We start from the raw sequence: 17,932 nt of genomic DNA on the forward strand, positions 1-17,932 counted from the left end.
CCAGAGGAGCCTGGAGCAACGCACTCACAGTTCTAAGAGACCACAGACACCAGCTACTTTACCCACTAAAACTACCTGCCATAGTTGAAGGAGAAAGAAAAACTTTCTAAGATAGGACCATGGCCACCAAACCTGCCCTACAGAGAATATTGCAACCAGTACTTTGGACTGAAAAGAGGAAGAATAAGCCAAGAGACCAGAGAGAGAAAACAAATGATTTTTATGATAACTGAAACACATTAAATAGGACTGAGAGATAGGGCATGGTGGCACATACCTTTAAACTCATGAGGCAGAGGCCTACAGATCTCTGTGAGTTTGAGGCCAGCCTGGTCTACATAACTAATTCCAGGCTAGTCAGGACTACATAATGAGACCTGGACTTAAAAAAAAGTATGGGATTGTAGAGATAACTTAGGGGTTAAGGACACTTGCTGCTTTTGAGGAAGATTTGGGTTCAGTTCCCAGCACCCATATGAAGGCTCACCATAATCTGTAACTCTAGTTCCAGGGGCCCCAACACTCTCATCTGACTCTGTGTAAGAAAAATAAGAGAACTCCTTAGAAAAAAAAGATACTCCTTCCTTAAACCTCAATGCAGAGCATGGGTTTGGAAAAACTTTGTCAGTTGTTAAGTTTATATTTAGAGATGATCAAGCAAACAAACAAACACTATTGCTTTTATAAAACTGCATAAAGTAAAACTTAGTACAATTTTCTTGGTCAGTGGACTCACAGAAGGTGTTTCAGATTCCCTAGGGAGGCAATATATGAAGTGGGCATCAGCTCTAAGTGGGCTTTGCTACTTGGCAATGCCATTTGAAAGAAACAATAACTTTAAAATAACATATCAATATTTTAAAGCATAAAAGTAAAGTCTTCTCTTCCTACTTGTGAAGAGGCCAAACAATCCTCTTCTTCCTCATTATCCCTCCAACCTCTCCTGAGTTTACCTTATCTGTTGGGCAGATATGGAGATTAGGAACAGCAGTCACAAGGGGACAGGGTAAGAGGCCTCATGAACCAATTATATCAGCCTGACTGTGTCATTATGACCAAATATCTGACAGAAACAGGGAGGAAGAGTTATTTTCTCACAGAATTAGGGGTTTGGGGCCATCATGGTGGGGAGAGTGTGATACAGCAGCTCCCCCACAGAAGTCAGAAGCAGAGGGGAATAAAAACAGGATGGCACTAGGGCAAGACGTAGCTCCTAAAGACACACCTTCATTGACCCTTCTAGGCCCCACCCCACAAAGCTCCAACAGTCCACTACTTCAGTCAAAGTTCTAGTCCTTCAATGGACTAGGCCTTAACTAGGTCAGAACTCTCATGAGCCAATCACTCCACCCCGGGAGACACCCTCCTAGACATACCCTGAGGTATGCTGTACTAATAATCTCCTGGGAAACTCTCAACCCAATCAACTGTCAATCAGGGCTAACCACCATGGGCCAGTGGGGTGTCAAAAGAGGGACAGACACTTTCCAAAAAAGCCTGACAACCTGAGTTCATAACTCAGAATCCACATGGCAGAAGGAGAGAACCAATTCCTGAAAGCTGTTCTCTGACCTCATGGTACACTCATGAACATCCCCTGTACCTTCCTGCCATGCGTAAATGAAGGTTAAAAAGAAAAAGATTAACCATCACATTATCTCTATTGGCCCCCAGACTTCAGCGCCTTCCCTGCCACATCACAATACCTGCAGGACAAGGCATACTGTTCTCATGGCCTGCTGCCACATGTTCTAATGTTGCCTTCCTTCCAAGGTCTTCCCCTCCTCCTCAATCCTGGGCCCCAAAAGCTTCAGGTTCAGAAATCAGTGGGACAGCTCCTGCCGACACCGATCTACTCCCCCACAGTGGTATGTTTCCACCCCCAGTGGTTTATAACTCCTACGTCTACAACACTTACTGCTTAGTGTATTGAGCTCCTACTCATGCCAAGCACTTTGTACACCTGAATTTCCAGGATCCAGAGCCACAGACTCTAGACTTGCCAAGCACTTTGGAGATCAATCAATAGCAATGAGCATTTGAATTCAGATTTATCCCCTCCAAAGTCTGTGAGTTCCCTTCCCTACTGTGCTGCTACTTCAAAATCTCTCCTGGGCCCTGCTGCAACTCACCTGAGTCATCCCCAAACTCTAAATGCCTTTGTCTCTGCACAGCTGCGATGGACTGCCTATGGTTGGAGTAGGCCTGCTGTGACTGAGCTCATACATACACCCACTGAGTCTGCAATGAGTATAGTGATCTACCCCATTGTACAACTGGGAGACTTCTAGAAATTCTAAACAAATAAACTCTAAAAGCAGAAAATCACAGCCTATTTTTGCTGTTCTTGGTGGTAACATTCCACATCTCCATGTCTAATGCTGGAAGAAGTAGCATCCATTGGGTTCTCAGCCCAGATCTATAACTAACCCTACAAGTTGACTTGTGATTGACTTGCAGTTTCAAGCCCAGAATTATATGTATGTGCATAGCTATGTTCTTCTAGGGAAAGTACAAAGCTTGTATCAGATATTCAGAGAGGCTCATTTCCTAATTAGGGTTACTATTGCTATGAAAAAATACCATGACCAAAAGTGAATTGGGGAGGAAAGAGTTTATTTGGCTTATGCTTCCACATCACTGTTTATTACTGAAGGAAGTCAGGGCAGGAACTCAAATAGGGCAGGACCTAATGCAGAGACCTTGGAGGGTGAGCTGCTTACTAGCTTTGTTCCTCATGATGCTCAGCCTGCTTTCTTATAGAATCCAGGACCACCAGCCCAGAGGTAGCCTCACCCACAACGGGGCTGGGCTCTCCCTCATCAATCACTGATTAAGGAAATACCTTACAGGTTTCCCTACAATCCAATCTTATGGAGGCATTTTCTCAATTGAGGTGTTCCCATCTCTCAAGTAACTCCAGCCTGTGTCAAGTTGACACAAAACTAGCCAGCACACTTATGAACACCAAAATAGTAATGAAATGCCACTAAGCTGGACTGCTGTGTGACACGAAAGTGCCCCACTGGGAAGGGGGCTGAGACTCTGTAGCAGTCTTCCCAGGCCTCCAGCTGGGACTTCTAAAGGACCAGATTCCTGGGATGGTGATCCTTCAACACTTTGTTTTTATTAAGTGTTCCTGTACTTCTAAACGGAATGGTTCAGCCAAGCTTGGACTCATGCCTTCAGAAAACCACTAATGAAACATTAACTAGTCGAGGAGGCCCAGTCCATGCCAGAGCTCTGGGTCAGCAGGAGGCTGAGGCGGTTGGGTCCCTAGAAAATTTAATGGGTGGTGACAGGGCTAGTCCTGGTGACAACAACTCATCCGGCTCATGGGAGCGCTAGGTTTTGGGAGCTGTGTCTTGGAGGCCCATGAGCCTCAGGAAGCAAGCCACTGTTCAGCCGACTCCAATCCCAGAACATTCCCCAGGCCAGAGACCCCATCAGTCCTGTGCAAACCACTGGTTCCCCTGGATGGTCTTTCTGCTCCCAAACCACAGAAAGAGAGGAAAGAATCTTCCTTCTTGTTGAACAGCTAGCCACATCTTCAGGCTCAGAAGCTTGCTGTGATACATGCAAGAAGAATTCGGCTGCCCGTATTTCAGCACTTCCCAAGGTAATGCTTCTCATCACCTCTTTCTGCCACTCTGCCTCTCAGGACACTGGGAACACAGACACTGAGGCATGCACAGTTTAACAAAGACAGAACCCTAGGAAGTAGCCCCAACTTAGCCAAAGCACTCTCCCCTAGGGGCCCCATGTTTTTAAGTAGGACACTGGACTCAAAGGCCACAACTGTACAGAAGGTGTCATTACCATACCTTCAATTGGCCAGCCGGATACTGCTAAAGTTCAGTATCAGGAGAGCAGACTACCATAAAGCCAGATGCCCCTGGCTCTACTGAGCACCAGGATCTACTTATCACAGACCTTGACAAATTAGTCTCTGAAGACAGAGCACCCTAACACCAGATTGAGGTACGTGTGCCAAGTACACTGTAAGCTCTCAGTGGGAGGCAGATATGGCAGCAGAGTGGCCTGAGGCTCAGGCCTATGTTAATGTAAATGCTGGGGAGAAAGTGTAGTCAGCATCCTACCCATTGCCTGCCTTTTCTAAATCATAGGTCTCATGAAGGTGCCCTGGGTCCCTTCCCTGTGAGGAATACAGGGGAGGTTTCAGGTCACGTGAAAGAACAGTTCATCCTAGAAAAATCTCACCTTCATTATAACTCCAACCTCTGTCCACTAAGGGCATACTGATTCCTGCTGCCTTCAACGCTTGTGAATAAAAAGTCCTTTTCCCTTTACTGAGCTCAATAAAGCCAGAAATTTTCACATGAAAATGTCATTAGGATCCCAAGAAAACAGAAAACAATGCAAAATGCAGAGAATGAGGCAAGTTGGCAATGTGGCACACTGGCAGGCTGGCCTTGCACTGGGATCTAAGGCTCCCAGACGAGTTCCAGAGGGCACACACCCCTTTCTCACTGGTGGCAGGCTGGCTGGTACTGTTTCCTGTGTTCTTCTCCATGTTTGCAGCCCTTTCTGCTGGGCTCCGTTCAATCCCCTACCGGACATCTCAGGACCCCAGAGGAGAACCCTCCAGAAGCCAGGGTGTCCCAGCATTGAAAACTCTTCAGTTTACCCAGCCAGTGAATGGGATAACACCAGTGTTGCCAGGGGAAGAGAGTGGCTATTTTCTCCAGGCATCGGGAGGCTTTTGTAAGTTCTAAATCAAAGGTTTCCAGTTTAAAGGTCTCCCTGGAACATCTCACATTCATCCTGCCTCTTCCCCAAGCATCAAGAATGGAGGACTTTTTCTTTTATTAGCCACACTTACTTTTACATAGGCCTTAGATTATAATGTGGCATTTATCACGGCCAAGAACATGTTTTTCCCATGAGAAGGGAGGTGGTACCCGTGTTCACACCAGAGCAGCCCCATCAGGAGCGGGGGATGTTAAGACTGGACTGCAGGGTCCCAGCTTCGAACCTGGACCACCATTGACTGGCCCTTGAATTCTTGGAGAATTGTGTGTTTTCTCTTCCTGTTTCCCTTCCCAGTCAGTTCAGAGATGCAGCCATTCTCCAAAGGGCTGTGGACAGCAGAACGTTAAATCATCTGCCCTAGTAGGCAAGAAAATCAGTACCCAAAAGGATTGAAACAGGAGAGAAGAGGGAACTGAGTACCATCAGAACATCTGTTTCAGGCATTTAACATGCGCCACTGAATTCTGTAACAACCCTGAGAAACAATACCTCCTCTCATCTCACATAAACCAGAAACAGGCTTGTAGAAGTTCAATGGTTTGCTTTGGACCATGTAAGGGGTGGGGGTAAAATCTGGGCTACCAGAATCCAAAGCTCTTCCCACTCACAGCCTGCTCAAGATTATACTGCTGGTTGACCACAGTGCAGAAACAAGCAGGACAAGGGCAGCTGTCCTTGTAAACAAGCTGACTACTGGGTACATGGCCTTCTCCGGAGGAGACACAGAGCGGCCAGTCTGGCAGAAGACAGGCCCATTGTCCATAGCTAGAGTTAGCAATCACTTCATGCTGCTTGTCCCTCCTCATCTCAGCCAGTATTCACTTAAAGAGGTTTCCTCAGCCAGGCTGGATTTCCACTGTCTGCCAGGCAGGCATAGTGGTGTCTAGGGGGCCTTGCTGCTCCCAATAAGATCAGGTGTCCATGGAAGCTGAAGATGCAGTCTGAGTTTCTGGCTATGACTTGGGACACTGAAGTGCATGTTAATTCAGAAGAATCTATTAGGATAAACTTTGGCTGAGAGCTAGGTATTGGTCAGTGCCTTAAAAGTGGGAAGTACTCCACTGCACTAATACCAAAGTGCTTTCGGAAGCCAGTGACTGACCAATGATACAGATATGATACAGATTCTTAAAAATGCAGATTGTCTCAGGAATTTAAGTAATATAACAAAGACCAGATGTCCCTTAAGAAACTCCCTCTAGTCACCTCACCGTACTGAATGTTTCCATAAAATCAACCCCTAAGACATTCAGCCAGTGTGCTCACAGGTAAGGGCTGGCACCCAAGCAGAAGGCAGCAGATTGTACCCAAGTGCCTGCTCCCGTGAACACTAGATACTATGTACAAAGAATAATGCAAAAAAAGATTGTCACTTTTAAAAACAAAAATCTCTAGGAGACATAAAACCACCCAAAGACAAATTCCCAGTAAGGAATGATTGGGAAAGCTGGATTAAGAAGGAATGTAAAGTATGCTCTTGGCCAATAAGTGGTCTCTCAGAAATCTACTGCCAACAAATGAAGACATCCAAGGTCCTGGGAAATTGGATAGTTTTCTTCCTACTGATAACAAGACCTTCTTAAATGGGTCCAGACAGCTGGGAAGCTAGCAGGGCCCTTGTAGCTTCCTAGAAGAAACTGAACTACAGTTGCCAATTTTCCCTAATGAACACATAGCTTTAGAAAACACAGAGAAATAAAGTTATATGAATACACAAAGCCTAATTATCCAAAAGAACACATAGCTTTAGAAAAAAACAGAGAAATTAAGTTATATGAATACACAAAGCCTAATTAGTCAATGGAAAGAGTTACTATAGTAACTATAAAAAGACTGTATTAGAAATAATTCGTGTATTTCCGTGGCTCTTTTTCCCTTTATCACGGACACTTCATTATAAGCCAGCATCTGGGGGATGCTGGCTTTAAGATGATCACAGTTCTTCAGCCAATCTGATAAAGATAACCTCTGGCTCACTTCGCTTTAGAATTGAGTTTGAAAACAAGGCTAGCATACTCAGTTCTAAGCCTACGGTTGAGAAGTCGATGGACTGTGCTGGGGTCTTGAGTGAAGTGGCTCAGCAAAGGCCATGGAGGTCCCGACCCAATCTGGCAGCCGCTGGTCAGAAGGCGACCAAGCACCTGTCAGGTGGTGGCTAGTACTGAAGAACTGAGTTTTAACTTGTATATCATTTTTATTAATTTGAACTTAACCAGCTACACATGGGTAATGTTAAAACGGGCATGTTCTGTATGCTGACACTCAGAGTGACTTTTTTTTTTTCATGGTAAAAAGGGACTTTCTTCAAATTTCATTAGCTTGTAAAAAGAAATTCTTATTAATCTGAGCTCTTGCTTACTTTTAATTTCCTCCTTTGGCTTAACTTCAAATATTGGAGAGGGACACCTACATCCCAATGTTTCCTAACACTCAACCTGACCACCCTTTAGTCATGCCTCCTGCTCAATCCTATTAAACTGTTCCTCTAAGATCCCCAAGTGATTGCCCAGTCTGAGACCCTGCGGCTCTTCCGGGCCACCTCCGTGTCACTGAGCACCCTCCCCTTGCTCTCTCCACTCTTGGCCTCCTGAGAATCTACTTGGTCTTCTGTCTGTCTGTGGTGCTCAGAAGCCTTCTGTGAAGTTACAAGCTTTCAGAAGATCAACCCTGGGTCTTCAAGTCCTCTCACTCCACATTTGTTCCCCCACCACCTCTCAAGAACACCACCGACAGCAGGCCTCTGGGAATACGTCCAACCCGCAGCATTCTTTAAAGCCTCGCTTTCATGGAGCCTCCACTGCTCGAGCCCTTCCAATCCAGCCACTTCCGCTTTGCTCCTATGATGCTAGTCTTGGTTGTCAAGCTGACACACCTAGAAGAGGGAACCTCAAATGAAGGCTTTCCTCCATCGGACTGGCTTGTGGGCATATTTGTAGGGCACTTTTCTTGACTGCTAGCTAGCGGTGGAGAGTCCATCCCACTGCAGGAGGTACATGTGCTAGGCAGTGGGCCTGAGAGGTATAAGAAAGGGAGCTGAAAGCCAGCCTGGAAGCAAGCCAGTAAGCAGCACTCCTCTGTGCTCTCTCCTTCAGTTTCTGCCTAGAGGTTCCTGTTTGAGTCCCTACCCTGATTTCCCTCGATGATGGGCTGTTACCTGGAAGTTTTAGCCAACTAAACCTGTTCCTCTCCAATTTGCTTATCACAGCAGCAGAAAGCAAACTAGAGAAGTTTCCAATGCATTTTTTCCCACAAAGCCTATCAAAGTGTATCAAATTTAATTATGGAAATTTTATTTTTCTTCCTCAACAAATTTTTAAGACAAGGATGCATCTCACTCATCTTTAGTCTCAATAAGTAGAACAATCCTAATCCATGGGGAGTGCTCAATTACTAGCCCCAAATGTCAAACACCAGCCAAAATGAGACTCTTCTCTATGGGTCACAGAGCACATCCATCATAGGTAGGGTGACTGTATGTCCCAGCTGGCTCAGGGTAGTCCCCCGATACTTCACTTGTCCTTGGTGTTCTACTTAATTCTTACAAGTATCCCCAGTGAAGTGCTAATTATATAGTTGCCTTAGTTATAAGGCTTGGGTCTATGGAGTCTTTTATGAAAAAGTCTTAAAGATGATCCGTTGATGAGAAATTGATTAAAAATAGAACTGCCTGGAAGTACAGAAAGGGTCAGATGACCCTTCATTTTCTTCTCTAGTCATGAGCTTCCACGAGTCTATGATTTTCAGAAGTATTTTTTAGAGAAATTAAAAAAAAAATCAGTCATTTTAACTTCCTCGGCCTGGGAACTGGAGAAACTGTAGGCAGTTTTCTGTTCATGCTGATAAATGAGAAATAAAAGAAAGAACTAGACACAAACTGGAGCTTGCCCAGCAAAGACAGAAGGAACAGAGTGACTCAGGCCCATAAGAGTTAAAGAGAATGATGGTTGATTGCCAGAGATGCCAGAGTGGGAACGAACACTCAGAATATACTGCCTCCCAGAGGCTGGTGACAGGAAGATTTTCTTTTTTAAACTTGTCAATGAAAAGAAAAACAAAGGCCCAAAGTGTGGACAGCTAACCAGCAGTCTGCAGAAGCATTTGTCAACAAAATGAGGCAAAGTCAGGAAACATTTGTGACAATCCTAAACGTTTATCAGGTTAAACATAGGGGGTTATAAAATGAAATATGGCATTGATTATTTCAAAAGGTCATTCTCCTTCATTCACAGAGGGCAAGCTAACAATCTCTCTCTTTACTCAAAATTTAGACAGTTGGCTTCTTCTATCAAAAAACAAAGAAGACAACCAAGTAGAAAACAGCCTTTGCTCTCCAAACTCTTCTCCCTCACCTCTGCTTCCCAGTTAGGAAGGAGTCTGGGTGACTATGTTCACAAGCCCCTTTCCTACCCACACAGAAACAGCATTGCCCAGCCTCCACCTCGTGTGTCCATTGGCATCCTGGCATACCTGCATCCTGGATCCACTGTGTTTTCAGATACAGTAGCCAAGGCTTTACCTTCCTTTCTCTGCTTTGCATGGAACATGAAAGTTTGTTCATCGCTCCCTAATCTCATACTACTGTCCTTGGAGCTTCCACGACTCCATAATTCCTGCTTTCCTCCTTCTTTCCACACTCAATCTTGTTGGTCTCTTCCTACACTGGCATTTATTAAATGTGATGCCCTGGGAAGTCCAAACTCCTCATACTCCAGTTGTTCTTTCCAGACAACGAGCAGCTTTGGCTGTTCCCGTGGATTCAGTTACACCCAGAAGCTGATGATCCCAAGGCTATGTTTCTCTACTATACCATCTGAGTTTACAACCAAAACTGTGCTGTACTTGGTTGTGTAACAGACATAGCCAACTTCATTAACCCAAAGATGAGCCATGAAACCATCCGTAGATGTCTTAGATACAGCCAAGCTGATGAACCCAAAGACGAGCACTGGAACCCCTCAGCTGCACTTGAAGACATACGTCACAGACATGGCCAACCTATCAAGCCAAAGATGAACCATGAACCAGTCAGCTCTCCCTGACTCTCCTGGGTTCCTCATTCTTTCCTCAATTTCAGCACCAAATCCAATCATCATGCTCCATGATTCTGTATGTCTCCAGCTTTTTGGAGGTCTAATTAATACCACATGTGACTGAGGTGTGTATCTTGATGATTTGATATCATATACATTGTGAAACAGTTGTCACAATCAAGCCACTTCTGGTATCCACCACTCACATAGCTTTTCCTTTGTGAGTATGGTAGAAACGGTATTTATTTGTGAAAAATTCCAAGTATGTGCTTTTATTAACCATAGTTGCCAATTCTACATATTTGTTTTCTAGAACTTATTCATCTTGTAATTGAAATTGTAATGACCTGGATGGCCTGGAACATACTATGTAGACCAGGTTACCTTCAAACTCACAGGGATCTGCCTCCTTTTGCTCCAAAGTGCTAGCATTAATTGTATATGCCAACATGTCCAGCTCTAGGTGAGATCTAATAAGATCTGATTTATACCATGGTGGTGTCTCACTGCTCTGAGGACACAGACCAGACTTCTGCAGATGACTTTCAAGACCCTCTTGTCTTGGCCCCTGACTGACTCTCTAGGCCAGCTGTCCTTACCTTCCAAAAGCTATCCTCTATTTATTTCAGATCCTTAAAGTTGCTGGTCTCCCCCTGGCCCTGGAGCCCTCAAACAGGACCCTCCAGGTACAACCTTTAAACCTTTCTCTCTGCCTTAGGAGCCGCCTCTAGGATTTGCCTACTTTGGAAGCCTTCATGGAGGAAGAGACAGTAGGTAGAGTCTCCCATAGGTAACGGTTGTTTGGTTAAGGTTGAAAGATTAGCAGGAGCTTATCATGCAAATAAGGAGGCAGTGAAAGTTCCAGACAGAAGAATCTACATGTCCTGGAGTAAAAATACATTAACAAGAGTAACATGATGCATCTGAGCTGCTACAGGTAGTTGTGGATCACTGGGTAGAAGGAAGATGGGGCACAGAGTTTGCAAGAGATAAGGGAGGGAGGCAGGAGCCAGGCTCTATCCCCACAATCAGGGGTGTGTGTGCGTGTGTGTGCACGTGTGTGTGTGTGTGTGTGTGTGTGTGTGTGTGTGTGTGTGTGATAATTCTGTAGTTGATGCACAAGGGCTATAGGTGCATATGTATGTGTGTGTGCATGGCACATGTATGTGTGGAGATATTCACTAGGGTAGCATTTTCCAGTTTCCATCATATGACTATTTCTACCATGGTCAGCTTCAAGCTACCAATGATCTGTTACTGAGGGTGAGTCAGGAGGGATGTGCAACATAGCATACTATAGTATTCCTGCTCTACAGAACCAAATCAATGTAAATAACCTTAACAGCACAGCCAATAAATAATAAAATAGAGTAAAATGATTTGGGAATGGTAACTGCTGAACATTATTACCTTTGTTTTTAATATCATTTATTAGACTATGCATTTATATGATTTCTATGTCCTTGTGTAAAATTTTATTCAATGTCTTTACATGTTAACATGTATATTAACGGACTCCAGCTACAGTTGCCAGGGAGACTTGCTGTGCTATAGGGACCGGCTGAGGCATGGCAGTCAGCTTTGACTTCTGTTCTGAAATGGAAGTGGTGGGCAGGAACTCATCTTTGGTTTCCATGATGTTCTCATGGTACGGCAAGGGTTTCTTAAGGCCAGTCTTAGCACGTGGGTCCCAGGGCACATGTTGATTCCTGGCACACCTTGTCTGAGCAGGACATTGTGTACACAGCATTAGTATAGCAGTAAGTGGGATCTCTACTATGGATCACCAGACCATCTACATGGATTTAGCCACCAGTCCTTAGAGTTTCCCAGATAAACAACCTTTTAGGCCTTGGCCGAACTCTCCATGATAAACCACAGCATACCATAGTAATCCCTCTGTACTGCAGGCCAGCCTAGTCACACAGGCCTCTTGTGGTTGCCCTCGGGCTCTACTGTGTCCTCAGAGAAAACAAACACTTCTGGACTACCTCAATCAGTTCCTAGATCCACCGACCCATCTCACCAAGAATATTCTGTATGCTAGTGCCTAAGATGATGATTTCTGTCCCAATCATTGTACCTCAGACCTCACCTCCAGAGTAGCCATCTTCAGCTAGCCTCTGTGTGAGGAACTCACCCAGTCAGCTTTGGAGATGCCATGAGCAACCAATTTCCTCTTCCTGGAAATCTGCATCACCATCTTGCCACTGTACACTGCCAAAAGGAAAGCTATATAATTTAATTTTAACAATGGCTGTATTTAACAACCCATTTGCATGAATCCTGAAACTTTAATCATTGGCTGTCACAGGCCATTCAGGGGTAGCTCCACTGTGTATATTACACGCCGTGAGCTCAAACCCACTGTAACTATGTGGAATCAACAGGGGTTAGGCCCAGGCAATGGTAATTTTTAAAAGATCCCCCAGGTGACTGAAATGTGCACCACGGGCCAGTACCACTGACGTGTAAGCCCCAATACGAAGTTGGATAGACATAGAAGGGGCAGCTGAGGTTGCCGACCGACCTAAGACTTAAAGAGCAGCAAGCTTATCCAGCATATGCTTCAGCAGAGTGACCCCCCCAACCCCCGCTTCTCTGACGTTTGGGTTGACTGAGGGGGCAGGGAGACTAGCCCGGTCAGTAGTAGTTATGCCAGTAAAGGAGGTCCAGGACTTAAGCAGGACTCATTAAAGCCTCAAGGGACACAGACATACCGTGCGGGTAATCACTCTGGCAATAAATCCCCCAAACTGAAAGGGATTCGCTAAGCCTAGCAATGGACTGTGTTCAGATCTGGAGATCTCAGAAACGTTGGGCACTGCCTGGCCTCTGGTGGCTCCCGTTAGCAAGGGTGATAGTCCATCCTGCTTACTCTCCCTGAACTTCTCTTACCTTCCACTCTGCTCAGAGAAGGAAAACTGCACAAGAGGACCATGATAACAAAACAAAACAAAAAAAAACCAACTGGGTTTGGTTCAGCAGCACATATACGAAAATTGGAACAAGACCCAGATACACACCCATGGCCCTGTGTAAGGATGACATGCAAGCTTGTGAAGCAGTCTATACTCTTAGTATCTAATACATAGAAACATGCTGTAGGAGGCTGAAGGTCATTTTGGAGTGCCATCTTAAGTACTGAGCAAAATATAGAAGGTGCTGAGAAAAAGGGACAGATAGCTCAAGAATGCAATAACTTGAGACTGAGCTTGGAGGTTTTGGAAATGATGTACTGTCTCTCTGGAAAAAGTTCTCAGTCCCCAGTGTTTCTACTAGAAAATAAAGAGAGATTACTGCCTGGGGTTTCTGCTGGTGAAGAGGAGAAAGTGAATGTGGGTTAGATGGAACAAGTATACCAAGTAGTTTTTGGAACAGCATCCTATCAGACTGGGCATGGCCTTTCAGTGTTTCTTCATCTGACTCTAAACTCCACAGACAAAGCTTGCTCTCTTGCAAAGGCAGGTTTTGATGTAGCCATTGTTAAATTTTGCTATGGGATAATGCTCTTGTACACTGTAAAGATTTGTCACTCAAATTGGTTTAATAAAACATTGATTGGCCAGGAGCCAAGCAGGAAGTATAGGTGGAGTGACCAGACTAGGAGAACTCTGGGAAGAGGAAGGGCAGACTCAGGAGTCATCAGCCAGAAGCAGAGGAAGCAAGATGAGAATGTCTAACTGAGAAAAACCATGTGGCTAAACATAGATAAGAATTACAGGTTAATTTACGTGTAAGAGCTAGTTAGTAATAAGCCTGAGCCATAGGCCAAACAGTCTGTAATTAATATTAAGTCTCCGAGTCAATTATTTGGGAAGCGGCTGCGGGATATTTGGGAACCGGCAGGTGGGAGAGGAACTTCCACCTACAGAACTTGCTACATCAAGTAAAGAGTCATTCGAAGACTGTGGGGGACCAAGAGGAACACAGTTACTGACAGGTAACTTGACTGTCGACGGTGGATACCCACAGAGGTGAAGTGGAGGCAGGGAAACAAGAAGACATTAACCAGCCCCCTACCTTTTGTCTGGTTCATTCTAGAATGTACACAGTAAAATGCCATCTGAGCTGTCCCACAAATAGTTTTTGTTTACAATTTATGACAATTATTTTTTATGATTTATGAGAGATTGCACTACTTCTATTTAAATTTCTATATATCTCATGAGGTTTTCATGCTTAACATTTGGAGAGTGGAGCCAGTTAACATTTAGGGAGCTAATGTTTCCAACTTGAACTGCCCAGTCTGGGTGTGTGGAATTTTTATGCAAGTTATAAATATTTGGCACTTATTTTTCTTGAGATAGAGTCTTACTGTGTAGACTATATAGACTAGATTGGCCTGGAACTCACAGAGATCTGTCTGTCTAGGCCTCCTAGTGCTTGTATTAAAGAGTATGCCTCCATGCAGCTGGCATAATACTTTTGGTATGCACAAGGGTCTATATTTTTGTTTGATCTAATAGGTAATAAAAGGACCAATTGGCTCCAGCCATAGCTGTAGTTGCTGCAGATACTTCAACGTTTGGAGCATCTAGAGGGTTGTGGTACAAACACGTACCCCACAGACACATGTTGGAATCTTGTGTTTCTGTGAATAGTCCATCTCAGTGTATACACCTTTGCCCACTGCGGCAGAAATGATCCTTCAGAAAATGCTGTGACCCATTTACTCTGGACCAAGGCAGAAACAGTGCACATTCCATTGTTTGTAAAGTTACCTGCTCTTTATTTTTGTTATTTTTCCTACATGCTTTATATATATTTCCCACATAAGACTTGCACAAGATGGAGCCAGTCAAAATTCCAGCATGGATGGGGGAGGGGAGGAGCTATTGGCAGCTGATGGCTGCTGGGGGAGGGAGTCAGTTTTCTTCATGGATCTGGACCCTGGTAGGGTCTGTCTTCCAGGGGATGACTTAGACCAGTACACATAAAGGCGGCACCAACCATCATCAGTGGGGTGAAAAAAGGACATGAAGTTCAGAGGGAGTCATGGGAGGATCATGGGAGAGGCAGAGAGGAAGGTGAGGGTAAATATGATCAAAATACACTGTATACATGTATGAAAATTCTCAAAGAATACATTTTTTAAAATGTTAAAATAAGTAAAAATTTTAAAAAAGAAAAGAGTTGCTGAATTGTTTAGTTGTCAAATAGTATCTTGGAGCAGTATGGTTTTATTTATAAAATATTATATGTTTACCTTAGAATGCCACATTTCATTGAAAAATTATTTCATAAATTACAAGTGGAAAATATTTATCAAGGCAATAATGTGAGATGATGGCTAATTTTGTTTAATGTTTTATGAAGTTTTCATGAATAATCCAAGACTAATTGTTAAGAACACATGTATTAAATTTATGTAAGTGTAATAAAATTCTTATGAATGCACTTTTCAACTACTTTCTTTACAGCTTTTCATGTAAATTAGCATTTTGGTTTTGAGACTTCACTAGAGGAAATTGTACATTCTTGGAAATTGATTCCTTATTCCCTCTTGGCAGCTAATGGGTTTTTACCGAGTTTAAATGCAAATTGTACCATAACAACAGATGACACTAACATAACTACCATTCTCAACCATGTCGTATACCCCCCCTTCTCACCATCCCCCCAAAATGCAGTGAAGTTTTGTATTACTTTTTCTGGTGGAAGGGAAACAGAGTGGCAAAAGATGATGCTCCACTTAAAACTTCGGTCTACAGAATTCCCTGACCTCCTGTGACATTAACTTAAGTTCTGTACTTCTGGACCACTCCTGCCGGTTTTTTAGTTTGTTTGTTTGTTTGTTTGTTTGTTTTTTTAAGAACTTCTTTATTATTTCTATTTTTTCAGGTGCACAAGACTGTCTTCCCTTTTAGCCACCTGTCTTGTCTCCAACCATTCCTATTTGGTGGCTGTGCTCTTGGGAAAAGACCACGTGATCTTCCTGGGTCTACTCAGTGTTTACGATACCTGCTTCCTCTGCTTGCGTCCCACAAACTTTCCCTCGTCCTCCTTCCTGCTGCACATCTCTCCATGGATGAGATTGTGTTATCTCCCTGGCAACTTCAGCCATCCCTAACGATCTGTCTCTGTCTGCCTTTAAAGTTCTTCCCCTTCGTCTTTAAATAACGATGGAGATGGAGCTGAGTTATACCTAAAGCCCACACATTGCCGGATATTTCCCCAGTACTTTACAGAAAACACCAAACAAAAATAACATTTTAAATGTGTTGGACCACCCCCTACACACACCTTTTAGAATGTAAACTTGAAAGCAGGAATGATGCTTTCTGCTTGGTCTATTGTGCCTGGTAACTTGAAATACTCATAAATATTGATAATGAGGTGGAGTGCACACATGCAAAAGGAGGGGGCCTGGGTGAGAAAACAGCTGTGCAGTGCAGAGAACAACCACCTGCACAAAGGTAGTGCATCAGGGGGGAGACATCCTATTGTACCCATTTTTGCTAGGTCCCTTCATGGAACATATACTCAGTTCCAGGATCCACAGCAACACGGGAGCAGTAGGACCTGGAGAACTCAGCACAACATTGCAAGGTGATATGGATCAGAAAGAACACACTGGTAGTTTGAAAGAAAATGGCCCCCCCAAAGGGAGTGGCACTATTTAGGAGGTATGGCCTTGTCAGAGTAGGTGTGGTCTTGCTGGAGGAAGTATGTCACTGTGAAGGCAGGCTTTGAGGTGTCATACACGCTCACGATACCGCCCAGTGTCTCAGATCACTTCCTGTTGCCTGCAAGATGTCGAACTCTCAGCTACCTCTCCAGCACCTTTCTGCCTGCAAGTCACCATGTTGCACCATGATGATAATGGACTGAACCTCTGAAACTGTAATCGAGCCACCCCAATTAAATGCTTTTCTTTGTAAGAGTTGCCGTGGTCTTGGCGTTTCTTCACAGCAACAGAGACCCTCCCTAAGACAGACACATTGGCAGAAAGGGAGGAAGATGCACAGCTAAGCAAGCTGGGAACAGAGTGGAAAGATGGAGAATACAGAACATCTTTGAACAGATAACTCTCAGAGAATCAGTGTCACACGGTTGCCTAGACAGACACCTGCAGAGACCTTGGGCTGGGTGGAGGAGCTGCTGACTTGTGTGATGCTGGATCAATGGAGGCAAAAAGTTTGCTTGTCTAGAGACACGGCAACTGTGTGAGAGCTTGAGATCTCTTATAAAGAAAATTCTTATAAAGAAAAACATTTAATTGGGGTGGCTCGATTACAGTTTCAGAGGTTTAGTCTATCACCATCATGGTGCAACATGGGACTTGCAGGCAGACAAGGTGCAGGAGAGGTAGCTGAGAGGTCTACAGCTTGAGAGCCTCACTTCTGAAGGATCCGTGACTTCCCTGCACATCAGCCCCTCTGGCAGGAGGTGTGGCTGGGAGGTGAAAAGCTGTTCATTAAACAGCTCTGCTCAGTGACTGAAGCAGAAAGCTAAGCCAAATTACACCCAGGACTGGCTCCTCCTTTTCCTCCTCCTAGCCCATTCTCCACTGGTATGTCCTGTCTGGTTGCTCTGTGAAGGCCACTGGGGTAAAGGGCATGTGACTGGCTTTATTTCCTTCTGATTTCAAAGTCTGGGTCTCCGTTTTCCCAAGAAGTCATGGGAAGAGGCCTCTCACTTTGACTGCCTCTGAAGTGGAATCCTTTCTGGGGGTGATTATAATCACTAACCTTAGCTTCACTGATGAAGCAGTGAAATTCCCCCCTTTACCCTGTTGCGTTCTTGGCGCCACCTCCCCCATGTTTGGAATTTGACCCTTCTATTCATAACTGGCATGACTTACTCCAGAGTCAAAGCTGACCCCTCACTCAACCAGACACCAAGACACTGGGGTTTAGAAACTAAGGCAGAAGGGCAGAGCCCTCCCTCTCCTCCGAGAGTTGCTCTGCACTGCTGATCTTGCCAGCCAGGAGCGGGTGATCTGATGAAGGCAGCAGTAGCAGACAGAAGGGAAACTCCAGGCTTCTGACTCACTGTCGCCTGAAGACTCCAAGCTTCCTCCTACTGTTCCTCTCACTATTTGCCGCTGTTTGCATCTTCAACATTCTCCAGAGGTCCACGTGTGTTGCAGACGTGGTCCCAGCTAGTGGGGCGGTTGAGAGGCA

General features: G+C 44.6%; 1 protein-coding gene and 1 pseudogene across 1 annotated transcript in view; both read right to left on the bottom strand.

The window, feature by feature from the left end:
- The window catches only part of Cacna1c (calcium voltage-gated channel subunit alpha1 C), a 491,450-nt gene that overhangs the window by 245,292 nt on the left and 228,226 nt on the right, over positions 1–17,932 (bottom strand). The gene's annotated exons all lie outside the window — the stretch shown is intronic.
- On the bottom strand, positions 11,311–12,006 carry LOC131906483 (small ribosomal subunit protein uS3-like; annotated as a pseudogene).

Source organism: Peromyscus eremicus, chromosome 3 (genome assembly GCF_949786415.1).
Source record: "Peromyscus eremicus chromosome 3, PerEre_H2_v1, whole genome shotgun sequence".
Lineage (NCBI taxonomy): Eukaryota > Metazoa > Chordata > Mammalia > Rodentia > Cricetidae > Peromyscus > Peromyscus eremicus.